Source organism: Scylla paramamosain, unplaced genomic scaffold (assembly GCF_035594125.1).
Source record: "Scylla paramamosain isolate STU-SP2022 unplaced genomic scaffold, ASM3559412v1 Contig91, whole genome shotgun sequence".
Taxonomy (NCBI): domain Eukaryota; kingdom Metazoa; phylum Arthropoda; class Malacostraca; order Decapoda; family Portunidae; genus Scylla; species Scylla paramamosain.
In genome coordinates, this window is record NW_026973756.1 from 131957 (window position 1) to 141444 (window position 9488).

Consider the following 9488-nt stretch of genomic DNA (forward strand, 5'->3'; position numbering starts at 1 on the left):
GCATGGACATCACAATTTAGAGCTGGATTGTAAAAATTTGCAAGCATGAAAGTTAAGTCAGTCAGTCAATTTGAAATCCATGACACAAAAATAAGAAAAGAATAAAAAGAAAATGATAATCCATACCCAGCTTGAAAATGTCTCACGCACAGGCAACCTTTTACATTTTCACATAAAAAAAAACAGAAAAAAAAGACTAAAGTATTTTCTTGCCATCTAGTATTCTATCAAATCCAGACTCTCTCTCTCTCTCTCTCTCTCTCTCTCTCTCTCTCTCTCTCTCTCTCTCTCTCTCTCTCTCTCTCTCTCTCTCTCTCTCTTGCTCGCTTCGCTTCACTTACAACGCGACAAAGGACAAATAATGAAGGCAAACTTTGGCAGTCTTGTCCGCATTGCACCAACTCTTCGCCTCTCGGAATTTATAGGACTGTTAACAAGCGCCCGCCCGTAACGCTTCATCATCCCGGGAACACCAAGACCCAGAATATCCCCAGCCTGGCTCGTCACGTCTGCTCCCTTGACAGTAACACCATAACACCTTCCCTTTAACCCGTAATGAGTTTTCTGTTAGTGACACTTGAAGGCCGTTGCACAACACTCAGCCTAACATTTCTCATCTAATCCCAGATAAAAAGTCATGTCTTATATAATCTATGGCCGTCCCACACCTGAAGTGAGACCAATACAAGACTCATTTGATCCGTAACACCTCAATTTTAGCCGTAACACTACATCTAACACGTAACATACTTTAGATATAACAGGAAAAAAAAATACATGCAACCAAAACAAGACTCATTTGATCCGTAACACCTCAATTGTCGCCGTAACACTACATCTAACACGCAACATACTTTAGATATAGCGGGAGAAAACCTTACCTGCGACCAAAACAAGACTCATTTGGTCCGTAACACTTCAGTTATAGCAATAACACTACACCTAACACGTAACACACTTCTTCAGGAGAAAACCACTCAAGATTTCCATCTTCCATCCCAGTCCAGTAACTTTACCAGGTCACTATAGAAACCCCAGTCCCTCACCCCCTGGGCCAGTCCTGCTCCCACAGCCTGGGCAAGAGGCAAGCAGCTCCCAGGGAAAGGTCTAGCACATAGGGCTAAATCACCCTGGAAAGTTGTCGTCCCTTTTTGGGAAGTTTGCTGACGTGATATTTTCGACTTTCTGGCCATCGGAAAAAAACTTTAATTCTTGACTCGACGGAGGTGAAAAGGTCCTGATCAAATGGGGAGGTGCCGTTTGGGAGTTTCTCGGTCTACTTTCATACAAAAAGGGGAAAATACTAAGTAGAAAGAGTATATCCTGTTTTTTTTTTTTTTCATCTTTCTGGTAAACGCAGGGATCACACTGGAGGATGAGACACCCGTTTCACTGCAAGATCACGTAAAAAAGGTTAAATAGTCACTAGGAAATATATCTTGCGAGTTTTATCTTTCCGACGAACACAGGGATCAGACTGGCATATCAGTGTTGGGCAGGTGGGTGCCCGTCTCGCAGCAGGATCCCTTCGTGAGTAGGATACGGAGCAGCGCTGAGTCAGAGGAAGGTGTCACGGGCCTTCACTCCAGGTTATGGCAGCCGATGGATTGTTTATCACCGCTTCTCGACACATTCACCTTTCCGCGAGGCGCCGCTGTACGTGAGGAACGGATTGACTCGTACCCTTCGCGTATTATCCTTCAGATGATGGACACGTTTACCTCCTGGAAATCGTCAGTATGTATGGCCAGTGAGTGGTGCGTTACATGTATTTTACCACGCCGTCACAGCTCATACCGAAAAAAAGGGAATAAAAAAGAGAAAAAAGAGAAAGGAATACCCATAAATGCTAACACGCGGGAGAAAGAAGCAGATAATTTTTCACCAACGTTCCCTCCGCAGCTGACAGTTTTCCTCACGGTGGGGCGCGGCAGCCTTCACGTTACGCCTCCATTCGTCATGCCGAGCGGGTGGTATTCAAGTCAGCAGCTAGAAAAGGCACAGGTAAGCTCACGTGACCCAAGGGCATTCCTGTCGGCCGGAGCGAGACACACCGCCGAATACCTGAGCTAAGTCTTGTCCCGGAGCCTCGCGTGCACCACACCTGTCCTCCGCAAACACATTTTCATAATCACTTTCCATTCCTTTTCGTATTCATGGTTAAGGGAGAGAGAGAGAGAGAGAGAGAGAGAGAGAGAGAGAGAGAGAGAGAGAGAGAGAGAGAGAGAGAGAGAGAGAGAGAGAGAGAGAGAGAGAGAGAGAGTATATGCGCGTGTCTATTACTCGTTAGCTAACAAGTAACTCATACTCTTTCTCTCCCTCTATACCCTCTACCCCTACCCCTCCCTCTCTCCTCTCCTCCCCCGGTCTCTCTGCACCCCTCTCCCTCTCTCTCTCCCTCTCTATTCACAACCACACCTCATCCCTGCTAAGCTTACTAAACTCACTAAGATGAACGCAAGAGACAGCAACAGCGACAACTGACCACTTCACAGCAGGCAGGATCTACAACAGCAGTAAGGCAATAACGCAAGGAGGAGGAGGAGGAGGAGGAATCACGCACGGGTCATATAATGCTTTGCATCGTAGTCATACTTGTTACGCCAGTGGCCGTCACAGCGGGGCGTAAACACTGGTTAAGCCGTACTGTCATTTAATTAACTGTTGAGTGCCGGTGAGGTCCACATTAGCCAAGCAAGGACTGTTGGTAATAGTGTCACAGGATTATCCCCAGAGGTCACACCAGCTACTGAGGTCATGGGGAGCGTCAGGTTCAACAGGAAAAAAAAAAAAAATATCACAGTAAACACAAACTAAACTAAATTGAGCTCAGCTCACGAAAGGGTTGAGACTGGTGAGTGCGTTGGTGGGTGGGTGTTATCAAGAAGTCAGAGTGTGAGTGAGGGAGGGAGTGAGTGAATGGACGAGTGAGTGAGCGTGGGAGGGAAGGAAGCAAGGCGGGAGGATAAGACTGAGTGAATGAGTTGGAGAGTGAGTCAATGAGTGAGTGAAGAAGGGAGGGAGTGTATGAGTGCTTGACCGAGGGAAAAATGAGAGAATAAGCCAATGAGTGAGTGAGTGGGTGAGTGAGCGAGTGAGTGAGTGCTTCGTAAAGTCTGCCTCGCTCACAGCAGCAAAGCAAGCGAACACACGACAGAATGATTTGATTGATGTCCTCCGGTTGTCTGTTTCCTGTTGCTGTGATGTGTATTTGTTTGTACGAGTGCGTGTATCTATACCAGTATGTATCTTCCTGGATATCTGTGCATGTGTCTATTTCTATTTATCAGTAAGCACGTATGTATCTATATATCATTATTCATAAATGTAATCAACCTTTAAAAAATATGATTTAAATTAATGTTGATGGTTTTATTTTTATTTATTTTTTTTTATTTTTTTTCCCCGACATGCCGAGTAACACGTGCCAGTAACACTTTCAAAACGAAAATTTCAAGACACTTATCCTCCAGTTTTGGATGATCCTTTGGACATTTCTTTTGGGAGTGACACCTCAGAGGATCTTTTTTTTTTTTTTTTTCTCGCATTTTATGTTGCACTAGACCAGTCCCTCTCTTACGAAAATATATAGATAAATAAATTATCACTCTTGTACCAGAACCAAGCCAGCATGATCCACCTGACTAGCGATGCTCTTGACACGCTGGAGCACAATGACACTCACGCCCCGCGACCCGCACCACCACCACCTCCACCACCACCACCACCACCACCACCAAACGGAGGCAATATTAAAGCACCCGGACGCGAACAACACTCCAGCGCGGCAACAGCAAACACTCGAAGGCGCAGCGCGTACTCGACGTGCAATCCTCCCCCGCGCCTGCATGCGAGCAATTATGCCTCATTAGGGGATGGGAACAATACAGTAAGATGAGGATAAACAGCAAGTGGTAATTACTGGTGGACTCAACGGCCTCTGTCAAGTGTTGGTTCACTAATATGCTTGCTATCTTCCTTCCTTTTCTTTTTTTCTTTTTTTTGCGATTCTCTCTCTCTCTCTCTCTCTCTCTCTCTCTCTCTCTCTCTCTCTCTCTCTCTCTCTCTCTCTCTCTCTCTCTCTCTCTCTCTCTCTCATGTGATACTGACAGGAAACCATGAAAAGGAGAACAAAATGTCACACGCAAAAATAATGTAAATATATGATTGGCCATTTTTTTTTTTTTTTTTTTTCCTGTCCTTTTTTTTTACCTGAATAAACACTGAGCGTATGGAACACGTACATATGGCAGGAATATTTGACATTTTTACCATATTCATATTTACGTGACATTATTCAGATTGGATATGTATATTGCCTCGGGTTATTTATTTATTTTTTTATTTAGGTGTGTGTGTGTGTGTGTGTGTGTGTGTGTGTGTGTGTGTGTGTGTGTGTGTGTGTGTGTGTGTGTGTGTGTGTGTGTGTGTGTGTGTGTGTGTGTGTGTGTGTGTGTGTCGAAAGAATTTAGATTAAGTTAACATAGTGGCACTATTAACTCTTTCACTAATAGGCAAACTTTTCCCCTTCAATTCCTATAACATTTAAACACTATTCTCATGCTGAGCTCTTGTAAATATTTCTGGAGCATAACAAGACAAAATTAGCTTCTTTTTTTCTTCTTTTCTTTCCTCTCCTTGTAAACAATTTTCATAGTGTTAGGGAGATTAGCAAAAGACAATCTCACCAGTAAAAGGGTTAATTATGTCTTCTGAAGCGGTAATACATCTACCGTCAGGTTGTGTCACCATTAGGTTAGGTTAGGTTAGGTCAAATTAGGTTAGTTTTGGTTAGGATAGGTTAGATTAGGTTTGGTTAGGATAAGTTGCGTTGTTAGATTTGGTTAGGTTAGGTTAGGTTAGGTTAAGTTCGGATAGGTTAGATTAGGTTTGGTTAGGATAAGTTACGTTAAGTTAGATTTGGTTAGGTTAGGTTAGATTAAATTAGGTTAAGTTACGATAAGTTATGTTAGGTTATGTTAGGTTAGGTTAGGTTTAGTTCGGATAGGTTAGATTAGGTTTGGTTAGGATAAGTTACGTTAAGTTAGATTTGGTTAGGTTAGGTTAGGTTAAATTAGGTTAAGTTACGATAAGTTAGGTTAGGTTAGGTTAGGTTAGGTTTAGTTCGGATAGGTTAGATTAGGTTTGGTTAGGATAAGTTACGTTAAGTTAGATTTGGTTAGGTTAGGTTAGGTTAAATTAGGTTAAGTTACGATAAGTTATGTTAGGATAAGTTAGGTCAGTGAAGGCATGACACTGCTGTACTGCGTTCATATGAAGCTCAACACTATTTGCTGTCATTCCTCATCCAGTATAAAAAAAAAATATCTGCAGTCCAAGGCCGCAATGTTCATGAAACTGACATCAAAGAACGAAAATTCCCACGATTTACTGTGTGTGTGTGTGTGTGTGTGTGTGTGTGTGTGTGTGTGTGAAGTTAATATAATGGTGACGCTGCGGGTGTATTATAAACAAAGTGACCAGCAGGGGTATTGTTTTTGCTGTTACTTTCATCATTATTACTATTATTATTATTATTACTATTATTATTATTATTATTATATTGATAGTTGTAGTAGTAGTAGTAGTAATAGTAGTAGTAGTAGTAGTGGTGGTGGTGGTGGTAATAATAACAGTAACATAATGATAATGATGATAATGATAACAACAACAACAACAACGACAAGAGCAGCAGCAATGAAAAACAACAGCACCAACAGTAACCACAATCACTTTACAATAAGCTAGTTAAACAATTTTACATCTTAATGCACCGTGACATTTTCCTCAGAAGAAAATTAACCAGATTAAATGGCACCTTACTGTAGCTCGTAATACACTGCAATCTGCCAAATGAGAGCGAGAGCGAGAGCGAGAGAGAGAGAGAGAGAGAGAGAGAGAGAGAGAGAGAGAGAGAGAGAGAGAGAGAGAGAGAGAGTTACAGTTCCCATGACATCTAATCTCTCCGTCTGTGTGATGCTCAGTTCCAGTGCACTTAAGATTCTTACAGATTTTAGTTGTACTCAGCGGTTTATACTGTTTATCTATTTATTTCTTTAAGTATAGTGTCAGAGTTGTCATTACACGAGACACTGCAAGATGAAGCAAATCAGGTTAGTATTGTGGCTGTATATTCGCATCGTGGAGGGCAGGGCAGGCTACAAGTAACGCCAACCAGTGCCCTCAGTGAGGAGCATACTTAATATTTCTTCAAGACTTTACTTTTAACACTCCAAAACATCATTCTACAACACAGTTTGCGTTATTTCTGGTCTGTGTGTTGTTTTCCCTGCCGAATATCAGAGCTAACTATAGATCCTAAATCTTTTCATCCTCTCATCTCTTTACACAACTAAAAGACATCTACCAGATCCACTCGTAATCTGCGCCTCTCTAAGGAATGTAATTTTATCTTAAATCTTCTTTCGCAACGATTTTTTTTCTTGCCTTGTTTCCTTTTAGACATTTTCCTCTGTACTGATTCTAACAGGCCCACATCCTTCCTGAAATGTACGAGGCAGAACTGAGCAGGACAATCTAGGTGAGGTTTGACCAGCGCCAGCTGACCTCAATGTTACTTCGGGACTCTAATTTTAAGTCAACTACAGATGAACCCTACTAAACGGTTTGCTGTATTTCTGGCGTATGTGTTTTGTTTTCTCTGGTGGAGAACGAGACGACAGAATTACGAGCGAAGAGGCAAAGAAGCAAAGATATCGCAACATTTTTTTTTTTTTTTATATATAAAGACAAGGTTACTGCGGTTAAGAATCGATATAGGAGTGTAATGAAAAAAAATAATAAAAATAAATAAATATATAAAACATTTGTAGCCTTTTGTATCCTCTTGTAATGACATAATATAAATGACAGAAAATATGCTTCATTTTCTTGTATATTGTTTAGTGATGGATTGAGCAGTACTATGATAATGATGCAACACGACAACAGAAGCAAACAATTCTTGACCTATAAGGAGATTTTTTTTTCTTTTCAGGGGAGAATCGTAAAGACACAGGTCACGGGAGGTCACAGGAGGTACAACACCGCAATAGAAAAGATCATATTGCCAGTAATAGGAACGCTTCTACAGGTTTTCCTTAGAGGCTGTGTGTGAGGTGACCTGAGTTTTATGTGATTTCTGACATATTTCGTTAATTTTGTGTAAAATTTCATGATAAGGTCACTGTGTGTGTGTGTGGAAGTTGTGCTGTTCGCATGTGATGATGATGAAATACTCGTACAGCAGGTGTATGTAGGCAGACTGACGGAGACACACACACACGCGCACACACACACACACACAGAGAGAGAGAGAGAGAGAGAGAGAGAGAGAGAGAGAGAGAGAGAGAGAGAGAGAGAGAGAGAGAGAGAGAGAGAGAGAGAGAGAGAGAGAGAGAGAGAGAGAGAGAGAATGATCATGGTCTTTTATCATTTATTCATTACGTGTGGCAGCAAAGGATTTAGTTTGAGGACAAGGAGCATCAACACGCCCATTTCAACTAATGCTATGAAGGAACACTACTGAAAACTGCACTAAAGGGAAGATGTTAAGGAATTTTTCCTAACAAATATTACTAATACAGAAGACGCTTGAGGTTAATTACAAAATACCAGTAAAAGGTGTTACGCAAATCCTTGAAATAAAAATGAAAAACAGTAGGAAGTACTTCAGGTCTTAAAAAAATTATGGTATTAAGCACATATAAGTTTATTGTTGTTTTGACTTTAAGCAGTATATATACGAGTATATATATATATATATATATATATATATATATATATATATATATATATATATATATATATATATATATATATATATATATATATATATATATATATATATATCAAGATGTTAGTACTATTACATAATATTATAGCCAAAGAAACCTCGTCTGTGGTTTTCGGATACAGAATAAATTTTAGTCATCCTCCTTTGTACTGATTCTAATAGACCTATATCTTTCCTGTAATGTGGAGACCAGAACTGCACAGCGTAGTCTAGATGAGGTCTGACCAGCGCCAAGTATAACTTTAATATTACTTCCGGCCTTTTGCTTTTAACACTCCTAAAAATTAATCCTAGTACCCTATTTGCCCTGTTTCTGGCCTATATGCATTGTTTTCCTAGACGGAGTTCAGAGCTAACTATAACTCCTAAATCTTTCTCGTACCCTGTACCTACCAGAGTTTCGTTGTTTAAAAGTATGTGCACCTCCCCGGCGGGGAATCGAACCCCGGTCTCCCGCGTGACAGGCGGGGATACTAACCACTATACTACCGAGGAATTATAATTTTGGATAATTGGGATTTGAACCCAGGACTTTTTGCTTATGAGCCGTGCGTGCTAACCACTACACTACGTGTGTAAAAACTACACTACACTACAGTGTGTAAAAAAAAAAAAAATCAGTTCTTAGGAACCTGCAGATAGGTATCCGGAGGCGTAACGTCCTGTAAGTTCTTAGAAACCTGGTAACAATTAAGTGGAGCCATGACATCCTGCAAACAAAAACAAAGGCCGGACAGAAACTTGATGACATGTAAAGACGGCAACTCAGGACGAGACCAAAGCCTATCAAGAATCTCCGCCTCTTTAAGAAACAAAGGAGACTGACAGGTCGACGAGCGCCGTCACAAAAGAAAATATAAGAAGAAAGAGTGAAAGGTCATGATGTAAGCCGCAGTATGAAGAGAAATGATAAAGGCTTCTAGAAAACAAAGAACGGTTGACAGATGACACGTGACTGAGGCAAGAATGATGTGAGAACCAGACACCCATCGTTCACTTGTTTGAACTTAGGCGTTGGCTGCTTACGAGTGTTTAGTGTTTGTCATTCTCTCTTAGGACTGTGCAGTTATTGCCGGGTCGCCCTGGAGTGCACAGGCTCGCGACACACACGAGTGGAGGAAGTTGTGCAAAAGAAGGCTAACTTAGAGGCTGGTGATGATGATGATGTGGATTCAAGACAGCAAATTCATTAGGCTGTTTGAGGTGAGAGTCGTGTCCCCTCACCCTCTGATAATGATGAAATACAAAATATATCAGTACTTTTATCGGTTTGTTTATAAGATCAAACGTTACCTTATGTTTTGTCCACAAGAAGAAAAAGAAGAAGATGAAGAAGAAGGAAAGGAAAGGAAAGGAAAGGAAAGGAAAGGAAAGGAAAGGAAAGGAAAGGAAAGGAAAGGAAAGGAAAGGAAAGGAAAGAAAAGAAAAGAAGAAGATGAAGATGAAGAAGAAAACTTGCGTTAATGCAAATGTAATCATTAAATTGTGAATATATCAAAAATTTGTTTGTGCCTCCTTATCTTATCAAAGTTTATTGTTTATCGAGGAATCATCAAGTCACTGTTTATAAAGATGCTTATAACTCTCCCAAATGCCTTCTACATGACCTTGCATGACCTCGCTGCTCCCATAACCACAACCTCAATGTCCCTCTTCACGGTGCCTCCTTCCTCCTTGCATTCTGAAGATCAAG

General features: G+C 41.0%; 1 non-coding gene across 1 annotated transcript; it reads right to left on the reverse strand.

Moving 5' to 3' along the window:
• Window positions 1-8218: 8218 nt before the first annotated feature.
• On the reverse strand, window positions 8219-8290 carry Trnad-guc (transfer RNA aspartic acid (anticodon GUC)). The gene has a single exon. It is a non-coding gene; the product is annotated as a tRNA-Asp (tRNA).
• Window positions 8291-9488: the final 1198 nt, after the last annotated feature.